At 42.2% G+C, this 22,338-nt stretch overlaps 1 long non-coding RNA gene across 1 annotated transcript; it reads left to right on the top strand.

Moving 5' to 3' along the window:
- The first annotated feature begins 248 nt into the window (after positions 1 to 248).
- LOC108517877 (uncharacterized) lies at positions 249 to 9,845 on the top strand. Its single transcript, XR_001882234.1, has 3 exons — positions 249 to 444; positions 6,274 to 6,444; positions 9,791 to 9,845. It is a non-coding gene; the product is annotated as an uncharacterized LOC108517877 (long non-coding RNA).
- The last annotated feature ends 12,493 nt before the right edge of the window (positions 9,846 to 22,338 follow it).

Here is a 22,338-nt window from a genome sequence, read left to right on the forward strand (position 1 = left end):
AAAGACGTGGCAAAAGCAGCCGAAGGATTCAGGGTTAACACTTTGCCTTTTGAAGATATTTCAGTTCTTGGAGGGCTTCCAGTCTGAATTTGGGGAATTCATCAACAGGAAAACAAATAGCTGGCAGGCTCTGTATTTACTCTGCCCTCAAGGTTGCAACATAAATCTCCCAACTTGGAAAGCATTAAGGCCGAGGAGACATTTTGTGAGTTCAGGGACTCTCCTCCAGTCTGCACGAACCACATCTACCCTCATTTCGGGAAAACACAGGCACCAGCCCTCAAGGTGCTCCTGGAGACAGTACTGACACTGTTTGACTCGCTTGGGGCAGACTGGGGAAATGAGAGCTGGAAAACTTGAGTTCTCCAAGTGAGAGCTGTTGGTCTGCTTTGGAAAAAACCCACTTACGCCAGGAGAATGAAAGCCCTGAGAAGTTCTCATTGGGTGAGTTTATAGCAGGCTTGCCATGACAAATACCCAATAGTTCTTTTATGGTGTCCGAATTGTAATATAGCTAGATCAATTCTGGAAGCAACCTTCTTCAACACCACTGGAATATGTATGCTCCTATTCCCAACGTTTCCAATGAGCAGAGAAGCTAATGCTGGAAACCATTACATACAATCCGGAAAAACTATCTATGTAACATTATAAAAATTGAATATGTGTCAGAAGTGGATTTAGATTCTTTAGGTTAATATTATTTTTGCAATTAAGTAAGGAACTGACATTAATTTACTTGCGATGTGTGATTAGGTTAATTTACTCCAGAATAATCTTGCATTTTAAAAATTAAAAATGGTAGCTGTATCTTCTCATTATCAATCAAACTAGCAGTGGCACTACAGAAACATCGTCATTTTGTACTCAATTTTGCTCTTATAGACAGTCAAATAAGCACTAAAAATGACAAATTACCATGCTCTGATAGATCTTCATGTTTAAGTACCTACAAATAACTGTCCATTTGTGAATGGTTAAGCTTAATCCATTATTTTTCCTATAAGCAAGATAACCTCTTTCATAAATAGAAATCTACAAATAATACTTAGAGCAGTTTAACTCTTAGATGTAATAATGCCACAGTATCTAGAAAACAAAAGAGGCTTACAAAAATAAAGCTAAATAGTTTATCCTTTTTTTGACCTTCACAAATGTAAGTGTTCTATCTATGGCTCCATAAATTGTTTAAATCCTTTAATGATGCAAATGTGCTGATAATGTTCTTATACTTGCTGGAACTATGGTTCTGTTAATATTTTGAAAATTACTTTAATTAACCTTATTTCATTTTGTAGTAGTCATAGAACACTTTTATATTTTTAAACTGTGCATTAATTTGTTTCATCACTAACCTTGGGTTTTACCCTTGGTAATTATGGTAATTCGTAATTTGGGTTGTGTCAGGTGCTAGTGGATTCAAACAATACATATTGTGGGAACCATCAATAGCTTTGGTAGTTAGTTTGCAGGGGACAGAAAAAGGGCTTGGTAGGCTGGAGGGTAAAGGGGCAGGGTTCCGCAGAAGATTCCCAGGAATGGTTTTTAGTTGGCCAAGGACTTGTGGAGGAAGGGGGATGCTGAGTGGCCTAGGTCAGGCACTCACCAACCCTCCCTAACTCCTCCTTCTGAAATCAGAGAGGGAGGAATCTGTGATAGGTGAAGGAGGGGAAGGAATGGATAGCCCCAAACACTATGCACTATAATAGTTAATCATATTGATAGTGAGCGCTCTCTCTTTCTCTTTCTTTCTCTCTCTCTCTCTTTCTCTCCAGGCAGTCAAAGACTGCCACCATATGCAACTGAGTCCTGCATTTTTCATCTGCATCCCCAATTTGTCACTGGAAAACCCAGGTCTCAATCCTCCCTGATTTTTCTAGAAACACCACTAGTATCCAATTCGGTAGGTCCCTATCATGGGCAGTGCGGGGGCACCGGGCATGGGCGATGCTCGTGTGTGACTCGCAGCTGGGCAGCCATCCGCGCGGGCCTCCTGGCTTCCCTTCCCTCTGAAAGCGCCGCGGCGGGCCAGCAGGGGGCGAGTTTCACTTCCGCACGGGAGACCCAGCCGGAATCACAAATGCCGCGAACGACACCCTCCTTACCTGATCTGGCCAGGAGTCTGTGTCATTAAAACTCTCAGTTCTGCTTTTCCCTACATTAACATTATCTTCATTTTGAGCATATCACATTCAGTGACAGAAAAGGAGATCCCATGAGTCACTGGAGGTAGACTTACAACAGCTTAAGGATGGTATTTCATAGATGTTAGTGACATCACTTGAAGAAGCAGTGCTTTCAAAGAGCAGGATTCCTCATATTCACTCTTCGGATACCCAACAGTTTTCAAGGTCTCGGTCTATACTCAGCCCTTTTCTTGGAGGAAGGTGCTCATCTTCCCACACAGGCTACACAGGGAGCACAGAAGGTTGTGACAGGTGGCGCAGGGCCATGTGAAGCACCCCCCGTCCTCCTGCCGGGGCATCTTACATATTGCTGCCACTGCCGAGGGGACATATCTGTGTATAGCTGCCCAGCAGAGTGGAGGGAAGGTGTTATGTGGGAGGGAAGACTCCTGGATGGATAAGAGTTTGGGCTAAGTCCCTCCTGGTCCAGGTAACTTAGCTGGCACCTGCAGATATGAGTGGTGGGAGATGGGCTCCCGTGGGTGAGAGAGGGGCACCACAGAACCACAGGCTTTTCTCAGCTCGGGGAAAGACCTTAGAGATCATCTAACTCAATGTCTTCTTTCCTGATGCCCAGGGAAATTGTGAACAAATTCACTACCACAGAACTAGGCACGTCCCCTGGTGAGCAAATGGACACCTTCAGAGAAGCCATTATCTTTCCTTGTGTATTATGTATCAAAAGCTAACTGTTTAACAAGCAACCCCATGTCACAGTGGCTTAATACAAAACACATTATCTCTTGCTCCTGGAACCACTGAAAGTCAGTGTTTCTTGGGCAGCTTCCATGCAGTGATTCAGTGACCCAGGCACTTTTCATTCTGTAGCCCCACCATCCCTAGGGGCCTTAATGTTTGCTGCTGAGTACTCTGCATCTGACTGTGACAGGTAGAGAGGGAAAATGAAGGACTGTGCAGGAGGTGGGCAGGTCTCACTGCCACTCACGTTCCACTAGCTAGACGCCACTCACAGGGCCAACCTTCCCCCAAGGCGAACTGGGAAATGTACTCCAGCTGTGTGCAGAGGAAGAAGATGGGATGGCTCAGGGCAAGCACACAGCAGTGTCTGCCCCACCTGTCTTCGAAAGAAACAGTATTTGAATTCTTTTGGGTTATTTATACTGGGTAGCAGAAGGCACATAATCTTTGGAGGTGGACAGACTTGGGTTTGGGTAGTGGCTGTGTGACCTTGGGCAAATAATTAACCTTTAGCCTCAGTTTGCTCAGCTGGGAAATGGGGCTATCTTGTGGGTATTACTTGAGGTAAGGAATGTAACTTGTCTATGTTACCACGTGGTCTCACATACTTGTTTGTACAAACCAATGGGGCTGGGAGTATTGTTGGGGGAGGAGGAAACAGACTTCCTGTGTCCCATTTCCCCAACCCTGGATGGCAGCACTGCTTAACAGCTCTGTTAGGCACCAAGAGTGGTGGCACTTTCTTCTGTCACTTGTGAAATTTCAGTGTAATTCATTCTAATCAATATGGGACTTTGGAAGGGAAAAAAGCATTCCCCAAACCCACAAGCAACCATTTTATTTGATTCATAAAAATTCAGTCACTGAGAAGGCAGTTCCAGCAAGAGAGTTTTGATCCTTCTTGCTCAGGCTGAGATGGTCACATCTAGAAAGCAGTGATTTTACTATTTTCTTTTGGAAAAAAAAAAAAAATTCTGAAGAGCAGTGAAAAGAGAAATAATCTAAGCTGAAGTGTCACTTTTCGCTTATGGATATTGATGCTCTAAGACTACATCTGGCTCACAGGAGTAAAGGGAACTGCCTTTTCATCATGGGTGAGACACCGTGGGGTGAGATGTGACTCAGGTATCATGGTGTGCCCAGGACCTGGCACACATGAGTACTAGCACATTAGAGCCTTCAATAAATATTTGCTGATAGAATTAATAGATGATTGAAGACAGTTACACAAGTAATAACAATGAAAACAATTTTTTGACCTGAAACATCACTTATTTTTTTTTGCGGGGACTGGGAGGCAGTGGAATCCTGCATTTTAGTTTTTGGATTCCCTGAATGGTTTCTTCAATCATAAATGTTTGCTAACCACCCTCCCTCCCCCCACCACACACACGCACACACACACACGCTCACCCACATGCCGACATTCTATAGGAAAGTAAAATAAAGAGAAAGCCCAATTGTGTCTGCCTTTTTAGAGCATTGTCCTTTAAAATAACCTTCCAAGCCTAGCTAATTAAGCTTAGTGGCGATAATTGAAAGCAATAAATAAATCCACATCCAGAGCTCAGAAGGTTAACAGTTTTTTGAGAAATTATTGTTCAAATCCAAGGGTAAAATGGCGTCTGAAATTACAAAACGTGGTCTTGTAGTGCCCTCTGGTGTCTTTTGCCTGGAATTGTCAAAGCCTGCCATTCCGCCCAGCTGTAGTCATTAGCATAATCTTGATTTATTTATGCGTCCAGGACTTTGGGGCCCTGACTTATTTGGAGGGGAAGTGGGGGACACAGGAAGCTGGGACTCCTTTCTTTCAGGCTCTTTTTCAAATGGGTTACCAGCACAATGTCAAAATAATTTTATATTAAACCTGGTATAAGATTTAAAAATTGAAACCAATCATTATCTTGAAAAGATGCCTTTACCTCCAAAAAATTATTGACTTTTTTTTCCCAGAAGGCATATTATACAGTTTCTTTTGTCCATTAAGCTATTCTTTGCAAATCAATTGGACAGAGGACAGTTTTTATTTTCAGAAATTAATTATCACAGTAATAATTGAGCCATTCTTATATTTTTTTCTTGGGGGGGTACCCATTCAGTTAAATAAAAGACATGCAGAGCTAGTCTATGAAAATAGAATAAGGATTATGAATAAAATTAAAATATTCCAAAAGACAGTATTTTTTATGTTAAAAAAAGTGTTGTTGAAATTTATTCCATAAGGATATTCATATTTTGAGGAAAGGGAAACTAGTCAAATTATACATATTAGGCAAGTGAAAATGGTGAAAAGCAATCATTGAGTTTTAGATTGTTAGTATTTGTTGATGAATCTGGCTTTACTCTACATGCTGCAGCCAACATGGTAAAGTGCTATGAAAAAAGAAGGGTCTTCTTTCACCACCTTCTATGAAGACGAAAGTCAATTTAATTCAATTTGTAGGTATTTAATGGGTGGCTTTGAGCACCAGGGACTGGGTTTAGGCCTGGCCTGGGTGGAATCTCTGACCCTCAGGAGCTCAGGCCCAGGAGGGGGACATGTTGGCAACACCTGCCATTTGCAGTCCAGGGGATGCAGGCTGTGCTGGAAAGACAGCATGCAGGAAGGGGCCTGTGAGATTGAAGGAATCAGGGGAGGCCTCCCTGGAGGACATGACCTTGGAAGCTAGGAGTCAGCCAGGTGGGCAAGAGAGGCAGGGCATCACAGACACAGGAAGGGCCAGCAGAGTGCTTCTTTGGAGCAGGGATATGGAGGGGAGGAGAGGTCAACTTAGAGAGGGTCCCCAGCATGCTCTACTGAGCCGAACAGTTTTATAACAAGGGCCTGGAGTGCTCTGCAGGGTTTAGACCAGAGAGGGATACGTGCAGCCCAGTAGCCCAGAGAACATAAGTTGGAGGGGAGCCGGCTGAGGTTGGCCACAGATTCTCAGTGGAAGGACAGTACATGTCTCAAATTCTTCTCGCTTTGTGATAATAGTCACCAACGTTTTGAAGACTCTTCAGGCAGGAGCGCAGAGCAGAGAAGGGACTGGAGCTTTGGCGCTTGGCAAGACCTCCCTGAAAGCCTGGCTTGCCCACTGCCAACCTTGGGCGAGTTTCCTGAGCTCTTGAAGCCTCAGTGTTTTCCCCGGTGGACTGGGCATGACGAAACTACCTTCCAGGGTTGGAGAAGGTGTATAGGATGTGATTGGCAGAGGGGCTGGCACATGGCAAGTGCTCTGTAAATGATACTTGACTTTTATTAAAGGGAAAATGATTCACATCATAAAAGCTCCAGACCAAGCCAGGCCCCTGCATATAATCTCATGGCAACTCCAGACCATCTTATAGCGTCTGGTTATGTATATTTTTGTATGATTATATGATTAATGTCTGCTCCTTCTTCTAGCTCCACAAAGGCAGGACTGTGTCCCGCTGACGGCCCATGTGAACCTTGTCACTATGGATCATGTGCATGGAAGGTGCTAGAAAATAACCATCAAATGAAGGACAAGGAGAATGGCTGGGGACGGCTCTGCCAACATCTTCTTGCTTTGATGATGATAAAACTAAAAAAACGGTAAAGGAGCCCAAATATTTCCCATAATACTGTGATTCTGGGACTGAAAACTTGTTTTGTAATGTACAGTTGAATTAGGGGCATTAGTGTCCTCATTCTAGCCAACTGGGAGGACAAAGCTGTGGTTGAGAGAATTGGCCTCTGAGTCGCAAAGACCTGGATTAGAGTTCCAGTTTCATCACCAACTTCTCTGAGCCTCCATTTGTTCATCTGTGAAATAGGGATGAGGTGCTTTGCTTGCAGAGTCCTGAGGACTAAACAAGGCAACCTACTTAACACCCTTAGCACAAACTCACTCCTGTTTTTAGGTGGTATTGATTACTGACTTTATGGATGTTCTGTAGGATAGGAAAGACATATAGTGGTTTCCATATTTATTCTCTGCAGTAAAGAAAAATTATTCTGTATTCAGTATTAAAGGTTTAAAATCTCAAAACAACAACTTCTCTGCATCTCTAAATTCACATTAAAATTTTTCGGTGTATAGACAGAAATTGTATATAGCTGTAATTAGTTACTATGTGCTGTTTTCAGGTTTTAGCACTGTTTGAGTATGTGTGTGTGTATGTGTTTTGTATTTTAGGAAGTAAATTAATTCATTCCTCTTTATATATAAATATAAAATATTCATTTTATACAAACATGAAAACAATGAGAGACCGAATGAGTTTGACTTCATTCCCATACCAACCTAGTATTATTGGGTGCTGGGACTAAAATCCTGGTCTCTGGAGGGTGTTCTGAGTAAGTTTGGTGTCATTTAATTCTTTGTATGACGTCTTCCTGTTGCTTGTTTGTTCCTTCCTTCCCCCACTCATCAGCGTGGGTCGAGGGCTCACCACCTGCAGGCAGAAGACTGCGTCAGGGCTGTAGATACAAAGAGGTCCGTGCACCGAAGGAGCTCGGGGCACGGGCAGAACTTCTCAGAGGGGTGTGGGTGTCAACCCTATGGTGTTTTGGAAATTTGGACTGACGTTTTGGTCATCATAAAATTGAGTGGGCAATGAAGATATTCCATGGGCAGAGGCCAGTGTCGGCTGGAGATCCCAGAATGCCTCAAAGTAATGCCTGGAGTAATGCCAGTGTGCTCCTCTTCACACTGTCCTCTGACAGCCAAAGGCTGTCCTGCCTCCTGCACATCTGTTAGATGTCCCACCAGACAGTCACTGATAAGTAAAGAACCTGGTTATAATTATCTAAGCCTAGTTCCTGCGTCTGTTTTATAATTAAACAAAAAGGCACGTGTATGTGTGTGTTTATATGTTTCATTTTATATTCATATAAATACATAAATGTTTAGTTTTTGGCTCTGAATTCTCCACCATGCAAATCAAGAGAAGATTGTACTTCATTGTGTTCAGGGTTTCATTAAGAGTTTTTCTTCCATATGGGATGAATGTCACCCATGGTATCTGAGTCACCAGCACAGCATGCTCTGTGGGGCCACACTGTGGGGTCCCCTGCAGCACCCATGGGGTTCCACACAGGGGGCAAATGCTGGCTGTGACTGTATGCCTTCTGGAAGTCAGCTGGAACATTTACATGTTGAAATATATATATATATATTATATCACAAATTACTTTTGTTTTTCCTTTCTGTTACAGATAGGGCACTGTATTGATTGTGTTGTCATTGTTGAAATTATGTGCTTAGTTAGATTATCTCTGAATTTCATTTCTGGGAAGAAAATAAGAGGCATTACAGAATATCTGTTTTAAGAAGGGGCTAGAGGGTAAGGCATAGGGACCACTGATCTAGGGGGCAGAGACAGGAAAACAGATGCGTATCGTGCTGGAGAGATGGGTTGGAAGGCCCCTGGCTGGGACTGGAAGCAGAGACCCTGAATACAAGACTAAAGCACATTTAATTTATTATTTTATTTTAGTTTTGAGACAGGATCTTGTGGTGTCACCCAGGCTGGGCTATAGTGGCATGATCTCAGCTCACCAGTGACTTTCACCTCCTGGGCTCAAGGGATCCTCCTATCTCAGCCTCCCTAGTAGATGGGACTATAAACATGTATTGTGACGTCTGGCTAATTTTTACCTTTTTTTTTTTTTTTTTTGGTTTCATCATATTGCCAAGTCTAGTCTCAAACTTCTCAGCTCAAGCGATCCTCCTGCCTTGGCTCACAATGAGCCTCCTTGCCTAGCCAAAAGCACACTTAATTTAAAATGCTATTAGCATACATATTAACTAGAAAGAAAAATGTCATAAGCGTTCAAATCAAAATATCTTCCAGCTTGCATCAGGAAGTGGAAAGAGTCGTGTGTTCCGAACTTGATGGTGCCTTAACTTCTACCCTGACTCTGAACCATAGTTTCCATACCTGTAAAATAACTGGGTTGGGTTCAATCTTCTCTGGTGTCTTTCTTTGCTAAAATTTTATGAGTCATCGACAGCAGCTGTCTGATAGTAAATCTGTCTCATTTTTCTTATCATGAACTTCATAAAGAGGCATGGATTTTTTTATATTATTTTCCAGTAAAATTTAAACACTACTTTTAAAATAAAATTGGGCAGAAGGTGAAACAAAACCCTGTAATTCTATAAATCTGCACGTTTACGGAAATTTTACTTACCGTATAACTGCTAGGTAGAGTTTAATAAAGAGGTATGAGTTTCAAATCCATGTCTACCAATCATTAGTTGCATGACCTTGCTTAACTTCTTATCTCAAAATGGGAAAAATAATTATCCCTACCTCTAGTACTATGAGATTTAAATGAGATAATGCTTCCAAAACACTTAGAACCTACCATGCCATTCAGTTTTGCAAGATGAAAAGCTTTAGAGATCGAATGCGTAACAATGGGAATATACTTAGCACTAGTCAACTGTACACTTAAAAATGCTTAAGATGGTACATTTTATGCTATGTGTGTTTTACTATGATTAAAACAAATGAATTGACCAGGCATGGTGGCTCATGCCTGAAATCCCAGCACTTTGGGAGGCCAAGGCAGGAGGATCGCCTGAACCCAGGAGTCGAATGCCAGCCTGGGCAACATAGTGAGACTTCATCTCTACAAAAAATTTAAAAGTTAGCTGGGTATGGTGGTGCTTGCCTGTGGTCCCAGCTACTTGGGAGGTTGAGTTAGGAGGATCGCTGAAGCCTGGGAGGTCAAGGCTGCAGTGAGCTGTTATGATGACACTGCACTCCAGGCTGGGTGACAGAGTGAGACCCTGTCTCAAAACTAAATAAATAAAATAATTTTAAAAATTGGATTGCAAAATGTATATACAAATATATGTACTAAGTGCTTAATAAATATACTGCACCTATTATTTTAATACTTATTTTTGTTTTCTGGTGGGCTCTAATGCCGCCCATGCATTCCACAGACAAGGGCCAAGTCCTGGGCTAGGCTGTGGAAGTCCAGAGAAGAACATCATTGCTGACCTCAAGAAGCTAAGGCTCTGCAAGGGGAGACAGGGGAGTAAACAGCTGCCATGGAAGGTGCCAAGTGCTATGGCAGGCATGTGACCAGCAGGATATGAGGATTCACCTTCAGCCTCTGTGTGCCTATTGTGGGGAGAGCCCAACGTGAAGGGTAAAGACAAAGCGGGGAAACTGCCAGAAGAGGCTTCCTACAGTGCCTGGGGCCTGAGCTCAGGCATAGAGGACACAGTGGAGCTGGCCAGGCTGAGATGGCACAATCTGGATTCTCTGACTTGATGAGTGGAGAATGCTGGTTCCACATCTGCACTGAGATAGTTACGATAAGGGTAAACAAAAATCCCCTAAACAGGGCATGAGATGGTACCAGGAGTGAAAAGGCACCACCCTGTTTGCCCAAGAAAGACCAAACCCCAATAATTGGGAAACACCACCATTCCTTCCCCAAAGCCAAGGCTCCTCCATGCGAAGGGGAGGATGGTAAGGCCCCCTGTGTGTGCTACACATGGTCCTGGCAGAGAGTGCTGTGCCCATCGCTCGTCCATCCCCTGGGCCTGGCCTTCACCCTGTCCGGGTTCTGCTTAGCAAGGCAGCCCCATCTACTTGCAGTTCACCAGTCACATGCAGCAGCACAGACCAGTTCCCCTCCACCTGCCTGCCACCCACACCAACAGGAGATGAGATGGGAAATAATGGGCCTTCCTCTCACCTCCCACATGAGCATTTGAGTTAATTCGTATCTGGGTCTCATGACTCAACATATTATTTTGTGCATTTGCTTTATCACAGACTAGTGGTTCTAATAAAATTAGTACTATGCCACATTATTGGTCCAAAATTAGAATTACGTGCACAAAACAGATACAATCTCACCCAGTCTTCTAGGGCTAAACCATGGAACTGACTGCAACATTTCTTCTTTTTTTTCACCTCTGTAGTTTCATTTTCAGATTGTTTTCAGCCCTTAAAAGAACAAGACCTATTTCAACTGGATTTTCCTACAATTCTTAGGTAAGGTGAGCATCTAATTCAGTACCCAAACTGGGACAATCATGAAAGTGAAAGGCAGGCTATTAATAGTTAAACAAGGACAATAGCATATGCCAGAGCTGCCACAGGCAAACTGTGACAGGTGGTCACCCTATTTTTAGGGGCAGGATGACCCTCTTCAATAGTCATGAATTAGTCTTATTAAGCAATGCTACTTTTTCTGATGGCTTTAAAATAAAACCATTAATTTGGGGCAATCATCTCAACAAATTTGAGAAATTAAAAGGAGAAGCAAAGATATATTTACATCCAGACATATGTGATTGCTTGGGACTTCCTTTGACATGAAACTTGCAAAGTATAAGGGGAAATCTGGGCTGGAATTTCTTTATGCTTGTGACCTGGACCAAAATATGAAAATGTACTTATTTTAACCCAAGGCACTGGAAATGTTGTACAAGTAGCACTAAAGTCTCTCTCCATTCCACAAAAGTCAGATTTGAGCAAATGGAAAGTTCACCCTTTGGCTTGAAGATGGAATGTACATCAGTAAATATGAGACTGTTTTTCTAGGAAATAACACTTATTTAGAACCATCCAGGTGTTATCCAGAGAGCCTGACCTTGACTCCAGGTTGATTCAGGTGAAACTGGCTGTCTAGTATTCCTGCCTTCAACTCTGCCACCTGCCATCCGTTCTGTACTCTCCTCTAGCCAAGGAATAATTTTCCATATGAAAGCATGAGATATTTTGCTTTCGGTTTTGCCAGTGATCCTGAAACACGTGAACCTGAGGCAAAAAAAGTAAAGTGCTGTACCTTTGGTCCTTAAAGCAGCAGTGATTTCTCCAAATGTGAGGGCTGCATCTAAAAGCATGCCACAGTCTCCCCCCTACCATGGCACAGGTTTGCGTGAAGACCCACTGTGATAATATACAGGATGGGATAGACTTTGCTAACTGTAAAACACCACAACAATATGAGTTATTTTTCTTGTTTGAGTGTTTCCTGGATAGAGATGAAATATTTTGACAATCACAGATTGAACTGTAAATACCTTGCCCCATGTATGATGAATTGTGTTTTAACAAGGCGATGCTCCACTGAGTTGTAGATTACATATTTCTCTGTCAGAAGCAGCCCACACTGAGCAAGGTAGACAGTGGTCTTGAGTTAGGACATGTGTGGAGTCCTGGTGAGCTCTAGAGAATAACTGACTGCTAAGAAGGAAGAAAACGAGATGGTGGGAAGGAAAAAAAGAAGGAGGGAGAGAGTGGTGGGGGAAGAAGGGAGGTACAGGGAGGGAGGGGAAAAAGAAAGGAAGAAAAAGAAAAAAAAAGAAAAAGAAATGAAAGGTTTGGCAAGAACTCATGATGATTTCAACAGCACAATTTACAATTCATCCTAAGGGAGCTGGGGCACACACCCGCCCATGACCATCCAAGGGAAAATCTCACTAGAATGAGGTCATCTTTCCCCTCAAAACAACCAAGACAGAAAATGGCAGGTGAATTGGAATTGCACTCCCACCTTGCAATGTGTGGATGAGATTTGATTTCTCTCCATCATGTGTGTGGTGGACCTCGGGCACCCAAGGCTGGCATCCACACTGACGTAGACTGAAGACCACAATAGGAAGATGGCTGAGACCTGGGAGCTAGGCGCCTCCTGCAAGGAACTGCTGATAAAATAAACCTTCGTCAGGGCACAGGTGACCATCTTTTATCAAAATTGTTGTCCCTCCTATCTCATAACAAGGCTGCCCGTGTTGTGTGTGCGTGCGTGTGGAGGGTCGTGTGTGCTGCTGAGCCGGTGCATGCCTCCCTCCGTGTGTGTTTGATGTCTCATCTGGTGTGATTAAGGGAGAAAAGGGGTGGAGGGATTGTTCTTTGTTTATTTTGCAAATAAATCTCATCTTTAATCCGGATGCACAGCAATGTCTTGTGCAAAGGAAAGGAAGCCCCCTACGCCACCCCCTGACATCCATATAAATCACAGGTTTTATTCTTCTGCTGTGAGGGGGCACTGCAGAATGGAGCAACGTTGCAGACTCTCATTGGGTGATGCTTCATTACTTGGTGGAAAATCCCCAGGGCCAAAACGTTATTTAAATGTGCTATGAAAATAAATGTGATTTATATATGTGTCATCTGCTGAGACGTTCTTCTCTGTTACTGCAGGTGCTGTCGTGCATCAGGATTAGCGCCTCAATTTATCGCCGGTTCAAGCTGCATACATGCTCCGTGACAGGGTGTCGTCCGCATCCCCGAAAGTTCCAGGAAGGAGACGGTGTTTGCTGAGTGGTGGGCTTTAGATATTTAGCAGTGTGGTTGGCTTTTATGGGCTGAGAATGTGTGTGTGTGTGAGCATGTGCGTGCTCGTGCATGCTGGTGTTGAGCCTGGGCCATGGTTTTGTTTGAAAGGTGCAAGGAACAGACACTTTACACTCAGATGCATCAATTTCCAATGGCAGCAGAATGCTGTTTCTGGTTGAAAGAGAAAGAAGAAAGTGAAATCTTCCTTTCGGCTTAGGACTGGGGCCCACATGTTTAGCTCAAAGTGAGTGGAAATCTCTGAAAAGCAGGTTTGGGCTAATGAATGTCAGCAGGCCTTCAATGTAAATGGGATTTGAGTAGCAGAAAGGAGTGTTGTTGGGATGTTTCCATTACCAAAGAAAGATATAGAGGGGCAAGCCTTGTCTTAAGGGGATGAAGAAGGTCCCTCCAGCTGCCCAAGTAGAGCCTTTTCCAGTGGGCTTTCAGACACTCAGAAAACATGGCTCCTACCACATGTCATGGGGCACGAGACCATTGCTCCAGACAAGTAAACCTGAGGTGCGGGGAGGTGGCAAAGCTGCAACCAGACACCACGAATGCAATATTCTACAATACAGAACATGCCACATCAGTCCTCACCACAGACTTGCCTCTGTGCCCCTCATTTTAAAGATGATAAAACTGAGGACCACAGAGGTCAATATCTCAGAGTCTGGAACTCTTCATCCCTCGGGAATCCAGGTCTTCTGCTTCTGGAATCCTTCTTCTTTGGGCATTCTTTAAACTGGTAGCAACTCGTGTCTTGCCAGTCTTGTCTCTGGCTCCCCTACTCTGTTTTTCTTCAAGATGAAGGGTTTAAATGATATCTAAAGTAGGACCTACCTAGAAAAAAGACCTACATAAAATTACTTTCAGATTGATGTGGGGAAGCAAACAAAGGAACTTACAAATATATTCTATTAGGATGTTATTTTAAATAAGCAACGGTTACTCTGGAGCCCTAATGGGAAACCTTAAAAAAACCGTTTTATTTTGAAATAATTTCAAATCCATGTAAAATTTCAAAAATAGTGCCAAGAGTTCCTGTACATTTTTATTCAGCTTCCATGTTTGCTTTATCATTCTGTGTGTGTGTATGTGTGTGTATTTCTTTTCTGAATGGCTTCGGAATACACTATACACATTCTACCCCTTTACCCCTAAATACATCAGCACACATTTCCTAAATTCATTTACACAACCACAGTACAGTTATCAAATCCAATAAATCAACATTGCTATAGTATTATTATCTAATTTATAGACCTTGTTTGAACTTCAGTAAATGTCCTACTAATGTTCTTTCTAGCAAAAAAAAAAAAAAAAAAAAAAAAAAAAAAAGAAAAGAAAAGAGAAAAGGAAGAAAGAAAAAAATTTTTTCCACTTACTTTGGGATTGTGTGAAACTCGTGTCTCATTTATGGGGACTTATGTGAGAGGGTTGAGTGTGCTAAAGTTTTAGGCTGTTAAACTAAAAACTAAGCCTTACCTTAAAAATATACATATGTTATATCTACAGTATCTTCACCTTGATAATTCTTCTTTGATAATTATGATTAAATGTCCATAATAGGAAAACTCAAAACCTTTATATCTGTGAACCAAAAAAATAAAACCAGATTCTGCATTCCTCGTGCATTGCAATTCGGTGTAAGTCTCTTCAATATCTGCTTGGTCGGGAGCTGTGCCTTTCTACTTGCCTGCTCACAAGATTTCTGAAAGTCTTGGTGATAGCTTTGGCTCTGAATCCAGACTGAGTGAAACAAAAGTCCAAAGCGTGTTTTGGCAAAGGGTGGTGAGCAAGGGTGATTGGTCTATAAATGTGTTTCAGTGATGCTCAGTTCCTGGAGGAACGTGATGCTGGAGGTGCCCCTCGTTACAGCTGTGAGGAGGTCATCGGCTCCTGTGATCACATTGTATGTCCCAAGACCCAGGGAGAGACAAGTCACGAAATGAGAAGACAACATTGCTGGAGGAGTTGGTGTTTTCCACCAAGGAGGATTAGTGAAACACCTTTATAATGCTGGTGTTGACAGATGGGACTAACGTGGCTTTTATAGGCTATCAGCTGAGTTATATCAGACTTCTCCTGTGGGTAGCAGTTATGTTTCAGCCGACATGATTTGACTTGTAGTTTATCCAAATCGGTGTAATAATAAGCTAGGTTATAAGGGCATTTACTTTGCCATATATGTTCAAATATAGTAAACTTGTTATAAAACCAAGCAAATAAGGGCTTCTGTTTCTCCCACTGGAGCCCACTGAGGGTGTGAGAGTAATCGACTTGTTTCCCTCCAAGACATATCCATCCAGAAGGTCTGTAAAAGCTCTTTATTCCTCATAGGGAAATAATTTTAGTCTTAGGAAGGAAACACATGGCTTTCTTCTTACAGCTTCAAGCTCCGTCTTGCCAGCTGCATTTATTTCTCTTGGCCTGGCACTAATGAAAGGAGACTTTGATGAGCTGTTTGAGTGGTCACTCCAGAGAGAGGGATGCAGAAAGTCTCAACTTTTTGGAAGGTGCTCCTTTCGAGAACATTTCTGCCTTATCTCTAACACACATCCCAGAGAGATATCCTTGGCTTTTGATGAAAAGCTCACAGGGCCCGATTTACCTGCCAGAATGGTTTTTTGTGGGTTGGGCTTCTTGGAAAAAATGATCTTGGGAAGGTAAAGTAGCTTCCACCTTCGGCCGCCTTGTGTATCTCCCAGTCCCTGCTGGGCCTGGTATACTTTAAAGAAAATTCCTGCCTTTTTTATTTAAACTTTTTTTTTTTGAGGTGTTAGCAATCTGTCTTACGTTCTCCTGCCCCTGCTGGGATTTATGATCCGGTTCGTATTTTACTACACGATCTTGGCAGGCTCCCCTCGTTGAAATTCAAACCGAAGCAACTCGATGGGGGAACAGACATAAAAATATTAATTTGGTAGATATTAAAAAAAATCACACTGGTTATAAATCAGAGGCTGTCCAGTGGTTCCTTTCATCATCTAAATGGTCCTTCTAACCAGACTACAAATCTTACTGGAAAGGAGGAGGGAGTTTGGAAGGCAGGGGTCCCCTTCCTGAGGCTTTGGAGACAGCTTACATCCAACACTTCCTCAAACCTGGCTTTGTTTTCTAAAGGTAATAAAAAGTGAGTACTTCTGGTACAGGCGGGCTAATTAGCTGGCCTCACAGAACAGACTTGGGGCTTATAAGAAAGTTGGCTTGGTCTGAAAGAAGTCAGGTTGTGGAAATGTCTAAATGTTGTTTTAAAATAAGGCTGGGGAGACATAAGATGTATGCTCTGCTGCGGAGGAGGACTCACCTGCACTCACCGGCAGTGGAGCACTCAGTGATGCTCTGCAGTGGAGCACTAAAAAGGCAGGGGGCCCTCTTTGTTAGGAGGTGGTGTATGGAGAAGGGATGATGCAGGGTTGAGCTGGTAAAGGCCAGCGGTAGCAGACCATGGCATGTATGTACCCATGACGGAACCTGAGGATGGGACAGCGTGCCTATGTCTCTACTGTCACCTCCCATGTCAGCCTCAGATTTTCATAGGGAGCCATAACTAGATAGAACTAGGGTAGGGAGGTCAGTTACATTCCTGTTGGGTAGAATTAAGAAAATGTGGCAGAGAATTTCTCTTCCTGTAATGATATTTTAATGGACTCTTTCATTTCCATCTTATGGCTGATCTTTACCATTAAAAGACTCTTGATAGGTACTTTAAAATTTCATGAAAACTCCAGGAATTGGTTTTAAAAAACTGTGGATGGTTGGAAGGCTAAATACTTCTATAAAGAGATGCTAATTAAAAATAGAAAGCTGTCCTCATTATATTTTGCATATAGCCTTATATGCAAAAAAGTATGTAGCCATGATGGAAAATTCGTTAGTATTCTGGAAGTCCAAAGCTCTATTTAGTGGCAAACATTTTAATAAAGCAAATGAACCCCAAAGCCAACCCCACTAGGCCTATTGTTAAAGTGCATGATATCATGAAGCTCCAAGTACATCTACATCTTGAGATTTAAGGAGAAAGAAAATTCAGTAGCTGGAAAAGGGGCAACAAGTTTTCCATAAAAATCAAAGCAAGTTCTTGATTCAGAATATTAGCTTGACAGCAGGAAGAGAAAAGGTTGTAAACCAATGCTGTTTTTTTTAAAGGGAAAATATTTCTAACTAACAATTGGTTCATATTACTTATCTACCATCTTTCTAACAGCATTAAAGCAGGGGTCTCATTTCTGCCTGAACAGTATAATGATGAAAATTATTTCATCTTAAACAGAGATTTTTCTACTTGGTTACCATGCAATCTAATACTGACAGTGCCTTGGACTTGAAAAATGATATTCTCATCTTCAAGAAATAGAAGGCGGAAGAAGGCACAGTTATTCTGAGCTTTACTCTAAAGCAATTATGAGCTCTTCACAACTCTCAGACAAGAATTGATTTCTATTTTTAGATTATTAAGCTGTGGGTGCAAGGAAGTCAGAATATGTGACCTAGTTTTGACCTTCTAGATTGAATCCTTCTTGAATTGATTCAATATTGAAAAGGAAAACTTTTAAAATGCATTTCTGCCTTATATTCTCCCCAAATTCTCTTTATTTATTTCCCATCTTTACCAAAACCTCCATGTTCATAAAGACAGATGAATAAGTAGGATAGTGAGGATAGTGAGTGTGGGGTATTGGAATAGAACACAAACACATCTGAATTAATGAACTAGTTGTCATGTCCTAAAGAAACTCAGAAATAAGGAAAACCTCCAAAAGGTGATGATGTTATGTTTGATGCTTTTGTTGCCATCATCAATGTGCTCCCTCTCATGCATGCAGAGGGATCTAGCAACTCGCACCGTGGGCAGTCATATCACTAGTCATTTTGGGAAATTGTGTTTACATATACATTTATGTCCTAAACTGGATTGCCCCAGGAAGCCTAGAAGGGTCATCTGGCTAGATTAAGGGCCCTTCCGAAGAGGCAGGAAGACCACTGCTTCCTTCTCTGACTCCTTCAAATAGCTCAGACGTGGTCAAATTGGGCCAGCTTCCAATTTTAGTACTGTCTGGAGTGTAGACTTTGGAGCCCACCAGCTTCTCCCACCCCAACGTGGGCCATTGATGAGGCCAACACCCTCACTGTTCCTCAAGAACATGTGTTCATCCCTGCCTTCCTTCACCTGGATTCTTCTATAGGATGTTCTCTATTGCTGCTCCAGCTCTCAACTCTTCCCGGAAACTTCCATGTGCTTCCCCTGACCATCCACCTCAGCTTTTGCTCATGGTGCTCTCTTTGCAATCTCTGTTGCGTTTCTGGAAGGGCTTTTCTGGTTTGGCACTCAATAATAATAAGGCAGTTTCTTCAACTGTTCCCTTTTCAACCAGAGATAACCTCACTTCTTTGAGTCTCAGGTTTGCCCTTTCAAAATGATCACATATACAGGGTTGTTGTGAAGATGAAATGGGACAGAGCACAGGGCCTGGCCCACAGCATGTGCTTAATAAACACCCCTGGCTTCTCCTTTCTTCCCAGGGGACCATGTCATGTTTCTCCTATCTTTCTTTGAATTTAACAGGTTTGTTATTGTTGAGTGGTTAAGCAAAAATTGAGCCACTCTGCATTATTATACTTTATAATATGCAGATGATACTTTTCATTAGTTTTTTAGAATGGGATGGTCAAAATGCTTGGGTAGAGACAAGCCTGGTCTGATGTAGGCTAAGAGAAGCCATGCCTGAAAGGGAAGTAATGAAAAGTTAGCGACTCATGGCAGAACACTTCACAGTCCTGAATGCCAGGGTTAGAGGAATCTTGGAGATGGGCCGATCCAAACTTCTCCTCTTCCTGGGTACCTCCATTCTCTGGGATGAGATGTGGCAGAGATCGGCCTCAGTAGTTGGAATTAAGCAATCACATATGCAGTAAGTAGAGAAATGAGATTAAGATAAGAACAAGGCCCCCCTGGAGATGTTAATGCCTCCTCCTGGCAAAAATGAGGGGACCCTGGAACAGATTAATTGGAAATACTGAGCTAATTATTAACCCTAAACAAGAGCAGTAACTCCTCCCTGTGCAACGCTGGTCCCGAAGGGGTCTTCTGGGAGAGCAAAGCTTTAGAAAGAGATATCCGTACCGGCCTGTGAAGTGGGCACACAGCCAGCCCTGTGATGACACAAGAAAGAACCATCTCAGCTAAACAGACCTCTTGCCAAAAGCAAAGACCAGAAACTTCAACTCATATTTAACTTTTGTTGTATTTGGTTTTAAGTGAAAGCAGACTGAAGTACAATGTGTGTGCATACATAAAGCCTAGAACATTAGTACAGACAGCTGGCAAATCGTTAATTAACAGCAGTGATGATCTTCAAATAGCCCTCTGGGGAGGCCAGAAAAAGAGGAAGTTCCCTGGACCTGGTTGCAGTTTTGCCCATTACCTGAATTCATCCTCATTAAAAGAAAAAAAAAAAAAAAAAAAAAAGATGGGATGGAGAAAGGAGAAAAAGCCACATAGATGCCACCTTAACACCTTCTACCCTTCTTCTCTCCTCACCCAGAGAGAACAAACAGTGAATGAGCCATACCAACCCTCTGTCTGCAAGGCGTCCCCCAAACCAGACAGACGCCAAATGAGCTGTGGGCACGTGAGACTGTGCCCAGCACAGGATAATTGTGCCATAAATATAATTAAAGTCAGCAGGAGGACCATTATGGAGAAAACCAAACTTAAAAAAAAAATTAGTACTACTGAAGAAAATATCATACATTCTTTTTATTTCAGTCTAATTTTGTTTACATGATTCATACAGTTTCCAAGAGTATCCCTGGAGAACATTAGGCTGGCACCACATGCATAAACATTCATATATAACATGTAAATTAGAAACAATCTCAGGATTTATATAGAAATTACAGCCACTTCTAGCAAATTAATTCAATGACAGAAAAAGGGTTACTGTCTCTCTTCAAATCAAGAGGGGGAAATATTGGGCAAAGCAGATTTATTTATTCCAGAGGCTTGTTCCTTGCCAGGAGCTGATGTCCCCTTGGCCTGGAGATTTCCATTTTTTTATTGGATATGTATTGGTGATTGAATTTACTTTGAATACAGGAGCAGTCAATGAGGACCATAATGGGCTGTTTTCAGTTATAGCATAGCTAATACAGTCATAAAGTCAATTAGGCTAGAAAAGTTTGCAATAGGGAAATGATGGAAGAAGGCAAGTTTAAATATTCAAGATTATTGAATCTTAAAGCGACAAAGCCCCAAGAGTGCAAACTTACCATTTCATAGACGAAAAAACTGAGCCCCAGAGAAGATGTAGTCCGCCCAGGAAAACAAAGAAAATGATTTATAAAGTCAAACCAGAAACTGAGTTTTCTCCCCTGTAGTTAGGTGCCCTGAACACTTCATGAAGTCCCTCATCTTCGATATTAAAATAGAATGGGCAAGTGACATTTTCTTGGAGAATTTTGTGCTGAGCTCTTTTGTTGGTGATGTTGCTACTAGGAACTGTGGCAGACTGTCAAAAGGCCCCAATTCTTCAACTTCCCTGTGTGTCCTTCTCAATGTGACTTTGTAGTCCTTGAATCTGGGCTGGGCAAACACACAAATTTGCTTTGGCCAACAGAAGGCAATGAAGTGTCAGCTGAGTCTAGACTCCAAAGAACCAAGCAAGTTCCACTGTGCTTTCCCCTGCCGGCCATGGATCTGTGCCTGGGCTAACCTGCTAGAGGGATGGGAAGACTCACAGGTAGGCTTGCCAGATTTAGTAAATATTTGGGATATACTTACACTAAAAAAGTATTTATTGTTTATCTGTAATTCCAATTTAACTGGGTGTCCTGCATTTTATCTGTCAACTGTACACATAGAAGAGCTCCTGGAGACATAGTTCTATATTAGTCAGCCAAGCCTAACCCCTAAACATATGAGTGAGCCTGGCCAAAATCAGCAGATATATCTTCCCACTCCCTGGTTGATGACAAGTGCACAAGTGAGCCCAAATGACATCATCAGAACTGGCCTTAGACTCAGTAAAGAAAATCAGTATTGATGGACATATGACACTGAGGTTTGGTGGCTGTTTGTTACACAGTATTATTGTGGCAGTAGCTGACTAATACAAGGACTGTCAGTATAAAAAATGTTCTAGGAAAATAAATTAGATTGGGCTTCAGATGAGGGGGATCTAATTGTTGTGATGTCTCCTATGTATTCTACACAGAAATAGCAGGAAAGCAATATCTTGACATGCATTCCAATACTACAAAATCCAGCATAAGTACACATTAATAGATGTATCTTGTGCGTATTTCTGCCTTTCTGGGGACTTGCAATTGTTCTGGCATTTTGTTTTAAATGACCCAGTTTGAGGTTTTATGTCTTTGTTACAGAAGAAAATGCCAGAATGACACAATGTAGACTTTTCAACTTCCTCTAGCCCTTTGATATGTTCTCTCTGGGTTAGTGTTTCTTCTACTGTTTCTTTTCTGCTTTTATATGTCCCCTTTCTCACCCTTCAGGGAGGTGGATGATTTAAGTGAAGGCTGGTTCTCCCTGCCCTGTAACTGTGCTTTATCTCCACTCATGGTTACATTTCCAAAGCTCAGATTCATCTATCAGAGGCCTTGAACTATGTATCTTGTCGTTGTATTATGTTGATGCAAAAGTAATAGCAAAAACACAATTTCTTTTGCACCGAGGTTGGTGCAAAGCCAATTATATAAACCTATTATATAAGTTTATAATACTTTGTACTTTTCAAAGCACATTCACATTTATTACTTCACTGATTCCCCATAATCTCCTCTTGAGAACAATAGGGCCAGGCATTGGTATCTCCCTTTGCACATGAGGAAACTGAGTCTCAGAGAGTTCAAATGATTTTCCCAAGGTCACATAGCCTATCTAACGGAAGAATTAAAACTAGAACCCAGATTCTTGTCTCCTAACCTGGGACTCTATCTGGTATCCTCTGCTGACTCTTTCATTCTGGGGCTTTGGCTAGCTGATGTCATCGCCAGGTGTTTGATGGGTACCTGAATAATATTTCTGTCTAGGAGTGATTCGAGTGGAAACAGGGCATTCTTAAAGAGGCCATTAGAAATCCCCAGACCTCCACTAAAGCAGGTTTTGGTGCAGATGACTGACGACTGTATAAATGCCTTCACCTTGTAACAGCCGGTCTCAGCCTCC

This window comes from Rhinopithecus bieti, unplaced genomic scaffold (assembly GCF_001698545.2).
Source record: "Rhinopithecus bieti isolate Rb0 unplaced genomic scaffold, ASM169854v2 scaffold_40559, whole genome shotgun sequence".
In the NCBI taxonomy this organism is placed as follows: Eukaryota; Metazoa; Chordata; class Mammalia; order Primates; family Cercopithecidae; genus Rhinopithecus; species Rhinopithecus bieti.